This window comes from Capsicum annuum, chromosome 6, assembly GCF_002878395.1.
Source record: "Capsicum annuum cultivar UCD-10X-F1 chromosome 6, UCD10Xv1.1, whole genome shotgun sequence".
NCBI lineage: Eukaryota > Viridiplantae > Streptophyta > Magnoliopsida > Solanales > Solanaceae > Capsicum > Capsicum annuum.
In genome coordinates, this window is record NC_061116.1 from 182,003,788 (window position 1) to 182,017,694 (window position 13,907).

Here is a 13,907-nt window from a genome sequence, read left to right on the forward strand (position 1 = left end):
TAATAAAGACTTTTTTCTATTAGATAATACAAATAAATAAAATAATGAAAATCTAGGAAAAGTTGGACGAATCGAGTGACCGCTTACTTTTTAAACTCATTTTAGTTCAAATTTATTTAAACGACTAAATTATTTATTTATTTATTAAATCATATTTAATTCATTCAATTCAATTTAAACCATCCTTCAAGATGACTTAGTTGGTTTGGAGGATGGTTATTCACACAGATAATTCGAGTTCGATCATCCTCGATGTCTTTTAAGCTGATTCTGTGTTATGGGGTTACCTAGTATGGTTTACATCGCGCACAAAATGCTCACCTGGAGATGAAGACTGTGACAAACATTATAGTAATGTTTTATCTTGAAATTCCAATTCAATTTAAACCGAAACTTCTTAAATGGTCGATCGCTATACAGGATAAAATTCGATGTCATATATCTTCAATATCAAATTATTTAACATGTGTTTTTTTAATAACTCTTAAAAAAATTAATAAAAAGTATAAATTAACTGATATAAGTTTATTTAATTTTCATTTAATGAATTTTTTCCAACTAATATGCGTATAGCTGGGCAAAAATAATTAATTAGTTTTAAAATTTTTAAATATATTAATTATTTTGAAATAAATTTTTTAATAAATATGTGAAGTAATTTAAAACGAAGAAAGTAATTAAATTTAAGATTGCATTTATATTATATTGTATTTGATTGCTAGTATAAATTATCTCGATTAAACATAATATAGATTTGATTCTCAAACATGTAATCTTGTTCTTTTCAAATTAAAATAAATTTATTTTAAAATAATCTTAAAATTATAATTTGAAAATAATTTAAGCTCATGTCAAATTTGTGTGAGTTTTTAATTCACATAATAATAATTACCTACTGGAGTAGTCATAGTAAGATTTGTCGGGACTTGGGGTGACAGGAGATGTAAGGAGTAATAACGTTAGAGGTAAAGAGAAAGGAACAGGTGTCGAGAAAGGAGACATTTGTTGAGGCGGTCATATTAAAACTGCTGCCCATGAATCCCGGTCATCCGTTGAAACGCTGCCCGCATTTATCACAGTACAGTATCATTTTACCACTGACACGCTACAGACCAAGTTCCCATACTTTTGGCTCTGTCAATTTGGTGGTTGAAAAACTTTTTTTTTTTAACTTTAGTAAGATCATGAAAATTTTAAATATAATTTTAAAATTAAAAAAATAAAATAAGTTTTACTTATTTTTATTTTTTTACTATACTTATTTTTATTTTTTTACTCATGTTTTTTTATAAAATTTTAAAAATAATTTTAATTTATATTTATAGTCAAATTCAATTTCAACTTTAACTTTAATTTCAATTTCAACTCTAAAAAATATATAATTTTTACGGTCAAATGGGGCCTAAGTTTTATGCGATTTTAATGTAGAAAATATTTTACACTTTTTATTTTATTTTAATTGACTTTTGTTTTAAAAATATTTATTTTAATCTAATTATTTATTTAATAAATGTAAGAGAATTTTATTATATTTTTAATACTATTTTTATTATTAAATAATTATATAAAGTATATATACTCAAATTTATATTTTTAAAATATAACTAATAAAGTTAATTTAATAAAATAAATATTTTTTTAAAGAAAGTATCAAGTAAAAAAGGAGTAATTATTTTAAGATAAAGAGTATATAAATTAAATTATTTAATAATGTAAAATATTTTGTAAAGACACAAAACTTAAACTCCCGTGAATAACATTAATGACCATCTTTTGACGTTATGCCTCAGCCGTCAAGTCACTTCACTCCTTAATTTTGGATATTTATTTCTACACTTTTATTCATATGATGATCTCTACATGCATTTTGACTGAAAAAGAAATAGATTATATCTATTAAATTAAAAAAGAATATTTAATAAAAAATTAATGAAAATTAGAATATGTTTAGGTATAGAAAGTATATTTTCATCACAAATTTAATTAATGCATTATTACATATCGTGAAATAATGTAAAAATAATATCAAACAACTACTTGATTACATGATTATAATTGTCTGAATATATTAAAACCAAAAAAATGTATCCTTGAAATTCGCCATCTTAAATATGTTTTGAATATGATAGTTATATGATTACAAGAGTATATTATTAATAATATATAAAGTTCAATTTAGACAAAATTCAAACATACATGGTAGTACTCATTTTCCAACAAATTTATAATATGATATATAGTAATATAAAATGGAAGTATGTAGCAAATTGTCATATTTCATTGCTGCATTAGATATAGGCTTGCTAAGTAAAACTGAAACGAAAATACTACTACTACTTACAAGTACATGTTTTCCATGACTAGATATAATAACATGATAAAAGAAGTATGAAAATAGAGTTGAAGGCCGGTAAATAGTTGAATGTTATTAATTTTAATTTTTTATTAGTATTATTATTAATATTTTCATACTATCTTATACTCTAATTTTGTTATTTGTTTACTTCCTCTGTTATAATTATCGTACTATTTATTGTTTTCATTGTTCCTTTTTCTATCATTTTCTATATGATTTCTTCTTATATGTTGATTATCATGTACTATTTATTGTTGCTTATGTATTACTTTTCTTACTTATTTTGGAAATATTATTTGAACTGGAGATTTATTTAAAATATCTCTCTAGTTTACAAGAAAAAATTATGATTGTGCAAGCACTAAGCTTTTCAAACTCCATTTATTTAAGTAAAAAAAATATATTACTGTTTATTACTCTCTTCGTTTCATTTTACCCGTTCCAAAGTGGGATGATATAGATATTAAAAAAATAATAATTGGTAATATAATTTTATCATTTTGTCCCTCTTAATTGTGTCTTGCTGTTAGTTTTAATATTGATGAATGACGAATATCAAAACAATATTTATATTCTTAATGATGTATTCTTAATGATACTCCTCTTTGCAACATTTTTTAAGAATGCTAATAACAAGGAGTAATCAATTATACTAAGGGTATAATGAGAAAAAAAAATTGTCTTGTCTTAATAAGTAAAAAAAGACAAATAAAATGAAATATCAAATTAAAAAATTTAGAACAGATAAAATAAGACGGAGAAAGTATTATATAAGTGTAAGTTGCCCAATAACCCAGCAGGCAGGCGTATCCCCTGAACGTGAAACCACAATAATCGTCGCAAGTGGCAATAGTAATTTAATTATTCAATAATGTACTTCTGTCACTTTACAATAAGAAGAATACAACTACAATAAATAAATTAATTGGTGCAGCATTTATTACCCCTCTGTGCTTTAATAGCTCTAATAAAAAATATTGCTTTTTAAAATTCTTTTCTTCCCTGCAATTCAAGTATTTGTCCACTCCTTAAGGTGGATTCCGTGCAAGGTACCAAAGCTCCTTAGAATTATATGATTTTAGGGGTAGTTTGGTAGAGTGTATAATAATAATATAAAATTTAATGTGTTAGTAATATTTGTATTAGTTATGCTTGTGTTAGTTATAGTTATAATACACAATAGATTGTATAACTAACGCATGCATTAGTTATACATAAGGTGAAAAAGTATATTAAACAAGATATTTATAGCACACATTAAATTAATGCTTGCATTAACTTTTCAATACACTCTACCAAACGACTGTTTTCTGATAAGATATATTAGTAACCAGTTTATTAAAATAATGAAGCTTTTCATATTCTAAACTTTGTTCTGTCAACTTTGAAGATGCTCATACTCAGGAGATGACACACGTGAGGAGTAAAATGGTACACCTCATGTACTATATAAATTTCATTGGTATATTTGCTATTGCGAGTATCAGTTAACTTGTGATGAAATCGAGTCCTAGGCTCCTAATTTTATGATTCTTTCAAATTTCTTTACTGCATTTTATAAATCTCTGAAGGCAGATTTACTTAAATATTTGTATCTTAAATCATCATTTAAATTTTGTTAGAACTTTTAAAAATTGCGTACGCATAATCCTTGAAAAATTAATTTTCTGGACTATATTGGATTTGGACCAAATAATATCTATTTATATCTTGCTCAACTTTATTAAACTATTGGACTATAATTGCTTCATATTCATAATATAATAAGTTATAGAGTAAGATTTCAGATCGTGATCTAATTAATGCTTTATCATAAATTTTTAATTTGCCTAAAAGCTAAAAAAAAATCCTTAGATCTAAAATATTCATAATTTATAAAATACATAAAAAGAAGGCTATCTTTAAAGGGATAACCGGCTAAAATTTGACAGTTTTAAAGATGCGAACATAATGATAACTAAGCAGGTTCAAAGTTTCTATCGCTTTGTGCATGCATCTTCTCTAAAATTGAATCATAATTCATGTTACTAGTTGCAAAAGAGTTGGCGTTAACTAGATCCAAATTTTCCATTTACGTGTCACCAAATTCATATCCAAATTGGATGTTACTCCCTCCGTCAATGATAATTATCCACAGTTGATTCCGCACGTATGTTAAAAATATAAATAATAATAATTTTATTATATTATTCTTTTTTTGGTAAGTAATTACTACCAAGTAATCAACTCAGATCTGATAAATCAGCAACCACGAACAATAGAGCCCCGTGATTTATTGAGGACATAAATTACTATTCTCTATTTAACTACTACACTACTAAAAAAAGGGGGAAAACCGACCATATGTGGTAGGTTTTTCCCAAAAACCGACCACAAAATCAATCAAAATGTGTGGTCGGTAAAGTTGTGGTAGGTTTTTAAAAATCGACCACAAGTGTTCGTTTTTTTTTTTTAAATATATATTTTTTAAAAATTCATTATTGTTTTAATAAAATTGAAAAAAATAATTTCAGAAAAAATAACCGACCACAAGTGGTCATTTTTTATTAAATTAATTAATTAATTTAATAAAAAACCGATCACATGTAGTCAGTTTTTATTAAATTAATTAATTAAATTTAATATAAAACCAACCACTTGTGGTAGGTTTTCTGGAAAAAAAATCAAAAACCGATTACTTGTGATCAATTTTTCTGGATTTTTTTTTAAAAGTTAAAAATCAAAACCCAAATACACAATGCAACAACAACAATCCAATACAGTAGTAACCAAATCAATACAGCAGCAACAACAACCAAAAACTAAGCGTAAATACTTTCAAAATCCCCTTTACACGTATAAAATGTATTACAAAGTGAGTATGAAAAAACTACAACAATACTTTCAAACAACAAAATGTCTAAATAATAAATACAACACATATAAAAATAAAAAAACTAGAAGTCATCATCATCGAATTCGTCCTCGTCTTCTATATCATCATCCGTGCTAAAATCATCCAGGGGGCCAAGACCCTTTGCAGCCCAAACTGCATCACCAGGACATGCAGGAATAACCTCCGCAGTCTGAATGAAAGAGCTAAACTGCTGCTGCAGCATCTTGATTTATGATGTTGTTGCCTTCTCGGCCTTTTTTTGCCTCTCTCTCTGTTCAGCAAACCTCTCTCTCTGTTCAGCAAACCTCTCTCTCTGTTCAACAAGCTCTTCAGTGAGTTGAGAAACCGCATTTTGTAGTCTTTCAATGGTCTCTCTATCAACTGAAGAGGTAGAGTATGTATCGCCGAACGAACACATAATATTATCGCCAAAATTTTTTGTGTGGAATCCGTAGAAATGACCTCTATTTGCAGGACCCACAACTTTGTCCATAACTCCTCCTCTACATGCTCGGGTATTGGGTCACCCTGACTTTCAAGAGGCTGAATACTACGATACTCAGCAACAAGACGCGTATATTCGTCCTATATTTAAAGTAAAGTTAGTATTAAAAGTAAAAAAATATTAAAGTAGTTATAATTCAAAATTTGTTTCTTACATGGACAGCTTTTGCACGAGTTTCAACCCAGAAACCTTCATCAGTCGGGTCTTTTTTCTTTTTCGTATGAGTCTCCTCGAATAGATCATCAGTTGGTATTCGCCTACCCTTATTTTTTCCTGCCTATGAAAACATTATTTATCATTGTTCAAATAATAAATAAATTTAAATAGAAATAAACAATTAACACTGTAAAAGTTACATACCATTTTTTTCTTCACAATAAGAGTACTTCTGGCACCCGCAGTATGTAGGGAGCCACCCTCGGATGATGCCCGGACTTTCTTTCATTTTTCACTCAACAATTGATATTCTGCGCTACTCCAATTGAGAATGAACAGTTGTCATGCGCCTTCAGGAATCCACTTAGATTTTACCATTTTCTTTCGGGCATAATCCAAGAGATCATTAAATCTAGCTCTACATCTTATGAAAAAGTTCTTCTTTATAAAAAATGTATTTGCATCATCCCACCAGTAAAATTTCTACAACAAAAATATAATATTCAATCATTTATTCTAACAAAATACAAATAAGTAGTCGATAAGTTAAATCTTTACCTTAAATTCTTCAAACATTCTCTCTCTGTCAAGTTTTGGAACCTTTTGCCAGCTGGTCCAATAGCCGTTGAAGTGCCGAGTAATGCATATTCGCGCCTTTTGTCCAACTCCAGCATCCGACCTAAATCTACAAAACAAGATCAAACATTAATTTCATAGAGCATAATAATATAGTAATGAAAAAATGAGTAACGTTATTATATTTAGAAATCTTACTCTCTCGCAACTGGAACAAGATAAATCCTTCCAAAATCATCTCTGTCTCCTGGCTGCCTAGTAAGTGATGGTGGATACACTGGCGTGGGCTGATCTGAAGCACCAGATGGAGTGCCTCCAAGCTGAAGATCCGACAACCCAATAGATCCAGCAGAATCACTGTGCGAAGCTGTGTGACTGCTCCAGGATTGTGTGACTGCTCCAGGATGCTATCGATGATGGTATATGTATGGAGAGGCCAACGGTTGTCCGATAGTACTGTGTTGGCATTGGCACGATCATAGCAGCAGAATGAGTCGGCGCAGACCCATGTAGTGGCCCCACATGCATAGAAGTAGGTATCGAATCCATGGATAACCTAGAATATGAGGGACGTGCTGGCGCATCAGTAAAGCGACCCTCAGATATAGGAATGCCTGTCGGTCGTCTATAAGGCAGAGGTTGTCTATTCTTTTTTGGTTTCATAGTATCAACTTTTTCCTTACTTTTGTCACCTCTGCCTGACATTTAAATTATGTTATGTTAACAATTAGTTAGTTACTACAAAATAAATGTATAAGAAAACATTCCAAGTAAATGATTTCAAGTTACTAATTCACATTTCAAATAGCTCCAACAACACGCGATATAGACAAAAATATTTTTATTACTATATAAATCGTGGAAAAAACAAAGTAAAACAGTATATTACATATCAGTCTTAAACAAGAAGAATAAAGGTAAATATATAGTACAAAGCATAAAGACATCAATACATAATAAATACGACCTACACAACTAATCCTCCTCTTTTGAAGACTCTCCACTAAACCATTCACCCTCTTCGGAGGTTTCCTCATATCCTACCCACTCAGCCTCTTCTTTCGCAATATTAACTTCTTCCAATGTATTTTTCGGGTGATTCAAACCGTAGCTGTGGTTAATCTACATTTCATTTTGATACGCAGTCTCCAACACATTCTCAGCTTCCACCCGACCTAGACTTATTGATTGCGCAACGAATAAGGAGCATAATACACTTGTCTAGCATTTTGCGCTAGAACAAATGGATCGTAAATAGGATACGAGCTATTGTGCTTCACTTCAATAATGTTATGCTCCCTATGTACTCTTGTGCCTCTTGTGCTTGGATCAAACCACTTACATCGAAAGAGGATAATTTTTTTATTGAGAAACCACCATACTCCAGTTCTAAGATCTCGTGTATGGTGCCAAAGTAATCAACATCATCATCACCCTTAACCCAAACACCACTATTGTTTGTTTTTCTTGTTCTGGAGTGTTGTTTGGTGGAAAATTTAAACCTATTTATTTTGTATTGGGACATTGTATTAGCTTCAACTGGACCCAAAGAAATATCTCTCAAGAGCTGATCGTATGCGGCTGCATTTAGTGAATAGTGTACCTAAAAATATTATACATATATATATTTTAGTTGAAGAATATGTAAATGTTTAAACTTTGTAGAAATATTAATACACTTACGAACCTCATTTTTAAACCACGTTGCAGAAGTGCATACACTTAATTTTCGTGAAATTGAGTCATAAATGAACTGAACATCCAACATGGGAAACCCAATTAGTTTCTTTAAGAGAATGAGTAAACAAATAAGATATTTTAAAATTTTAATCTCTTTACTTCAGAAAGGGCTTAATTTCCGGGCAATTCAGCATGACAGACAAAGTTGCTGACTTGCGCTCCGTGGGAGTGAGCCGGCGAGGTATGGTCTTTTTAGCCTTACAACCGTATTGATTGAAAATTGATATCGGTTGCAAATGAGGCTCATTCACATCGTCCTGATGACGATTAGGTCGGTTTCTTGAACAAGCAACTTCATCACTGTAGTAGTATGAACAAAATTGAGAAGTTTCTCTTGCAAGATATGACTCGACTATAAATGTAACACCCCGTATTCAAGTACGTGTATTGGTCTTATTTATGTGGAATTAATTTTTTTATTTTATTTATACAGGAATTTGCCCGTCGATGGTTCCATGCGAAGATTATTGAATAAGCTTTCCAATGATATAAAGATAACGGATAGGTTTCGGATATAATCGAGCACGTTCAAAACTATAAAATGGTGGCCGGGATATTTGGTAATAGTAAATGTGCAGGAAAATTTCCTGCACACAAACTACTGAGGCCAGTCGAATTTTTGGGTCAACTTCGAATGATCATAACTCCCTTAATATAATGAACTGGGAGAGCTGCGACCTATTAAAAGAAATATATTTGAGTCTTCTTTCCTATTCAATTGGTTTCATCCAAATCCAACGTCTGAGTAAGGATTTATACTCGTTTTACTTCAGCCTATCAAAACAGATTTTTAGGGTCAACTTCAAACCACCATAACTCCTTGTACAGGACGAACTGGGTGGCCTACTTTATATGAAATGAAATCCCTTTGAGTTATATTTCCAACGATACCAATTTCACCTAAATTCGATATCGGAGTAAAGATTTATGGTCAATCTACTTTAGCTTATCAAAACAGTCCACCAAAGGACAGATTTGACATTATTTAAATTTTAAAGGCATTTTGGTCATTCCCTATTATATTATGGATGGGAATATGTGTATGTATACATGTATATGAGTTCAAAAACTAATTTTCATCATCAATCATTGAGAAATAACAAACCCTAGCCAAATTTGACCTTTAAATTACTTTTGATTCAACCGTAGAAATTTCAAAGTAATTCGATAACTGCGTTTGTCATCTCGAGAGCTTCGAACGATACCTATTATTTGTGCAAACAGGATTGCATAATCAAGAGGTGAATTCTAAGTTATGAATATTGTTTGCCTTTATTCTCTTCCATATGTATATATGTGATAGAGGATTATATATATTGGTTGTTATTGAAAGGTGATGAAAATAGGGTTATGGACTATTTTGCATTGTTTGGTTGTATTGAATTGTGGAAGGTGGATATGGTAATTAAGTTATGGAAGGTGGATATGGTGATATACTATTGAATTGATGATTATTTATGTCTATGGCTTAATTTGGTTTAATGGATTGGTTAGAAGGATAAATGAATCCAAACTTGATATTGGAGGATGTTGTATGAATATGCATGGCATGTGAATGTAATTGGAGTATAAGAGGGTTAAAGTGACACCCTTTATGGTGTAATTAAGGCTCACTACTTAACCACTAGTTTGGTGAATTCAAATAATTAAATTGTGACGTTTGGTCGCTAATACTAGATTGCTATATATGTTCATTGTAGATAAGTAATCCGAAAAGACGAAAAGTCCATTTGGGACTAGTATTGAAGGTTGACAGTCAGGTATGTAAAGCATACTCTATACCATATCTTTGGCATGAAAGTGAACAATTGTTCTATTAAGAAATTTTCCAAAGTTATTCAGTAACATGTGATCCATAATGGTTTTGTATGATGTCCTACGTTACCAATGAACTTATTTCCACCCTACAAGATGTCAAGACATTCCAATACTTACTTGTTTTCCAAATCTTACGTGTTTATTGCACTAATGAATGTCAGAAGGTATCCGGTTACTCAAACAAGATCCATGTGCTATTAATGACTCCAAAACGTTTCATTGATATACCAATAAGTTCCTACTTCATTGTTATGTCATTGATGACTCCAAAACACTTCATTGATGTGCCAATGAGTTCTTACTTCATTGTTATTGCATTGATAGTCTATTTATATGTCTCTTATTGATGTATCATTGTTTCAAAGTATCAAAAATGCGGTGGCAACCGAAATAACAATCTCAAAGATTAATTGAACTAAGTGATGAAAGTTCTCTCTTATCGGGTGGTATCCCAGGGGCATAAGCCTATCATGGATCGATCCCTGTTTATGTGTTTATGGGTGGTATCCCAGGGGCGTAAACGTATCATGGGTCGATCCCAGTTGATATATACTGGAGGTAGCCTAATGGTCATAGTACAGTACAGTAATGATTACAAAGATGATAAGAACGAAGGTAAAGTGATTAAATAAATACAATGTACAGGTTGTCACAAGTTCTAGTAAGTGTGGTCCATTCCTATTACGATTTATTCACTTGTTTTTTATTTCTATTGAGCTCCTATATCATATGTGATTATCTAAAGCTTTACATACTTAGTACATATTTCGTATTAACGTCCCCCACGGGGGACCTGCATTTCATGCTGCAGGCACAGGTACCTCAGCTCATACACCGCACAAGTAGGAGCCAAGATATCCAACTGCTTTTGGTGAGCTCCAGTTTGCTTCGGGGCTTTCTGTGTTATATCCAGTCACTTTTGGTATTGTATAGAAGTTAGTTATATGGCGGGGTGTGTCCCGAACTTAGTTAAACTCTGTGTATTATTTAGAGGCTTTGTAGACCTAATGTACAGTCAAGGTGGTGTTTTGTTAGTAGAAGTGATGGCTCTAACGGCCAAGTATTGTATATACATATATATGTGTGCTCGAGCTTATACAGGTGATTATTTCCTTTTATATGCGACACGATGCTGTCCGAATTTTGGGTTGTCATAGAGGTATGCATGGGAAGTATAAGGTTATGAGCTGGTTCTCCCGGGCCTCCTCGGTTACGGGTGCCAGTCCGCCCCAATAGGATTTGAGGCGTGACAAAAGTGGTATCAGAGAATTTTGTCCTAGTGAGTCTACAAAGCCGTGTCTACGTAGAGTCTTGTTTATCGGTGTGTCATGCACTGCATTTATAAATAGGAGGCTATGGACATTTAGGAATTATGTCTTTTCTTCATGTCTCAGATCGTGCGATAGAGCCTATATTGTATATGAAGTCATAGTTTACCACTGAATCCATTTGTTTCTCTTATTATAGTAATGATGCCGGTTACCAGAAGCAAGAATATCGGTAAGCAAGTAGATGTGGTTGCCGGAGAGGGGACTAGTAAGTCACCCACTATACCAGCTAATCAAAGTGAGGCTCCAACTGAGCATGCATCAGAAACTTCTTCCACTTTGAAAGAAATAAGAGGGAGGAGAACTATATCCCCAGAGCCACCTATTAATGCTATTGATCAAGATCTTAGAAATGCAGTGTAATTTTTGACTCGTATAGTTGCTGGGCAAGTCATTCCTACCATGGGTCCTAGTGGTACAGATAGGGCGGCTAGCCTTCGAACACAGGATTTTCTTAAGATGGATCCTTCCACTTTTACTGGATCAGATCTTAACGAGGATCCACAGGACTTTATTGATCAAATTTAAAAGGTCTTAGATGTTATGCATGTAATGGGTAGAGAGACAGTAGAGTTAGCGGCGTATAGATTTAAAGGGGAGGCTATATATTGGTACGAGGACTGAAAATGATCTAGGGATATTGATGCATCCCCAGCTACTTGGAAAGAGTTCAAAGAGGCATTTCTTGATCATTATCTTTCATTCGAGATTCGTCAGGCCCATACAGATCAGTTTTTAAATCTTCATCAGGGGAATATGAGCATGAGGGAGTACAGTCTCTGATTTAATTTCTTGTCGAGATATGCTCCAAATGTTGTAGCTACTATAGATGACAGAGTCATCAATATGTGGATAGGCTGGATCCATATCTGGTTAGAGATTGTACTATTGTCGCTTTGAACAAAGATATGGACATAGCGAGGATCCAAGCTTTTGCACAGAAAATGAAAGATCAGAGATAGAGGAGAAGAACACAGGAATTAGAAAAAGGATATTCCAAGAGGGAAAGATCTACAGGGCAGTTCATGGCATCTCAAGGAGGGTTCAGATCACAGTTTTCTGCTAGACCACCTAGGCCATTATCTTCTTATTCTGCAGCTAGTGCACCACCACAGTTCCAAGGGTCTAGAGGAAATCAATTTGGGCACAGAAGTGAGAGTCAGAGTTTTCGGATAGTGGGGTACCAAGGGAAAGGGAATATGAGCCAATCGAGACCTCCTCGAGAGCCATGCAATAAATGTGGAAGGTATCGTTTGGGCGCATATCGGCTGGGGACCAATGTTTGCTTTTGGTGCGGTATATCGGGGCATATAATGAGAGAATGGCATAGGGGGTATGGAACAACCGACGAGGTCATTTGTTACATCATCATCATCATCAATGCCTTATTCAGGAAGGAATGCACAACCAATGGGTCGTGTTAGAGGTGATAGAGGAGCCACGAGTTCTAGCGGGGCTCAAAATCGTATGTATGCTCTAGCGGATAGACAGAATTTAGAGGCTTCCCCAGATGTGGTTACGGGTACATTGTCTATCTTTTCATTCGATTTATATACCTTAATTGATCCCAGTTCTACATTATCTTATGTTACTCCATTGGTTGCTGAAAAGTTTGAAAGAATACCCGAACTGTTAGTTAAGCCATTTGAAGTATCCACACCGGTTGGGGAATCTATTATAGCTAGAAGGGTTTATCGAAACTGCATAGTAACTATTTGTGGTCGTGATACGATGACTGATCTTGTGAAGTTAGAAATGGTAGATTTTGATGTTATAATGGGTATGGACTGGTTGACGTCTTGATTACTGCACGAAAAAGGTATATTTTTATTTTCCAAATGAATCAGTCCTTGAATGGAAAGGTGAAATTAGCGCGCCAAGAGGTAGATTTATTTCTTATTTTAAGGCGAGAAGAATGATTTCCAAGGGATACATATTTCATTTAGTTAGAGTAAGGGATACAGAAGCGGAGCCACCAACTCTTCACGCTGTTCCGGTGGTAAATGAATTTTCTGATGTATTTCCGGAAGATCTTCCAGGTTTGCCTCCTGAACGAGAAGTAGAGTTTGGTATTGATGTAATACCAGGCACCCAACCAATCTCCATTCCTCTGTATAGAATGGCCCCAGCAGAATTACGAGAATTGAAAGAGCAATTGAAAGATTTACTAGAGAAGGAATTTATAAGGCTTAGTATGTCCCCCTGGGGAGCACCAGTGTTATTTGTGCGCAAAAAGGATGGCTCGCTGAGGATGTGTATTGATTATCGGCAATTGAATGAGGTGAATATTAAGAATAAATATCCTCTCCCAAGAATTAATGATTTATTTGATCAGTTACAGGGCGCCAAGTGCTTTCTAAGATTGATTTGAGGTCAGGTTACCACCAAGTGAGGGTCAAAGAGAAGGATATACCCAAGACAGCTTTCCGAACACGGTATGGTCATTATGAGTTTCTAGTTATGTCATTTAGGCTAACAAATGCACCCGTAGCTTTTATGGATTTGATGAATAGGGTGTTTAAGCCATTCCTGGATGTATTTGTGATAGTTTTT